This window comes from Littorina saxatilis, linkage group LG16 (genome assembly GCF_037325665.1).
Source record: "Littorina saxatilis isolate snail1 linkage group LG16, US_GU_Lsax_2.0, whole genome shotgun sequence".
Taxonomy (NCBI): domain Eukaryota; kingdom Metazoa; phylum Mollusca; class Gastropoda; order Littorinimorpha; family Littorinidae; genus Littorina; species Littorina saxatilis.
Window position 1 is genome coordinate 28,161,443 of NC_090260.1, and position 1,514 is coordinate 28,162,956.

The window sequence follows — 1,514 nt, forward strand, 5'->3', positions numbered from 1 at the left end:
GAAGTCAGTGACGTATAAAAAGTAGTTCGGTTACGCTATCTTCGGCTTTGACGCTTAAAATAAATTTTGGAACCCGAAAGTCATCAAGATAGTCCAAAAAAATAAAATTAACTTGTACAGAATTAAATGCATTTTTCTTGAATAAAAATGTCTTGCCCATTTTTGCGGAAGGATTTTCTGTTTGTACGCTGTGCTACGCCTCCAAGTGTGTTGCGTGTGTGTAGTTACAGCAGCTGAGAGGTTACACAGCTTTTCGTACCCGATTATGGGCGTTGTCGACTCCATCAGGCGTAGTTTTGACCCCAGAACAATTTCAGGTCATCACGACTCACGGACTGGCATGTTTACTGTCACGACTAATTGATGGTAATTGTTGTGCATGGATAACTGCTGCAAATTAGTTGTAATGAAGCGGCAGATGCAGGTAACTGCTTCAACTTCAAGTTCATGTGTTGAGAAACGATACATGTTTGATTCCGATAATTAGTTTGTGACTGTGAGTGGGTTTACGAATTTTTCCTTATTCGAATGAAACATTTCCGCATATGAATAAGTGGCTCGTCCTCATTTGGCGACGTCATTATGGAAGTAAGAGCAACAAGGTCGGGCCTAGCAGGCTCACCAAAGAACACTAATTTATACTAACTGTGGGGAATGTGTCGCAGTGTGACTGTGAGTTGTAACTGTAAGACTTTTAGGTTGGACGCGTTTGATATTCATGATCAATATATTCCTTTACTGAGACAGTGACATATCAGGTGTGTTTTGTTGTTTGACTTTGTTCTTCTTCTTCCTCTCTCTCTCTTGACTCAGTTGTTGTTTGTTTGTATGTTGTTTTTTGCTAGAGACACATCCTTTCATTGAAGTCACAATTCAATTCATAAAAAATAAAAAGTGTGGTAAAGACTTAGTCAGGGACTCACTTTGTCATATCTTGTATTATAGTTAGTTATGGATCTATCTCTTTTCTGTGAACATCTGGTATCTTTCTTTTTGCTGTTCAAGCTGTCAAGCTAAAGTCTGTGCTTCGATACACAGGAGGACAAAGTGAAGATGGGTCAAACACTTTTTTGCTCTTTTCTGTTCACAATATGTATCCAAACTGGAGACATTCACAGTCACAACCATTGTGTGTGTTCAGTAGAACGGAACAGAAGGCAGCCATACAATGCAAAAATAACGAGAATGATGAGTGCAGTTATTTCAAGTGGTACTGGTAGTGGTAGCAAACAAACAACTGTTCTTCATTAGTTATTGATTGCATCGTGCACAAAAACTCTCCTGTTCTTTTTTCCCCGTCTTTTAAAAAAAATTATCATTTATCTGAGGATGAAATTGAAAGTCATTCGTTCATTTCCATGCTTGTTTATGTTATTCTTTTAGAGATGCAAGGAGGTTGGTTCCGCGTAGCTAAACTCTCACTCACTCTTGTTTTCATCATAATATGAAGAACAGTTACATCCCTTTGTTTCTTACTCTTAGAATTCATTTTATTATATTTTTCTTCAGACTGA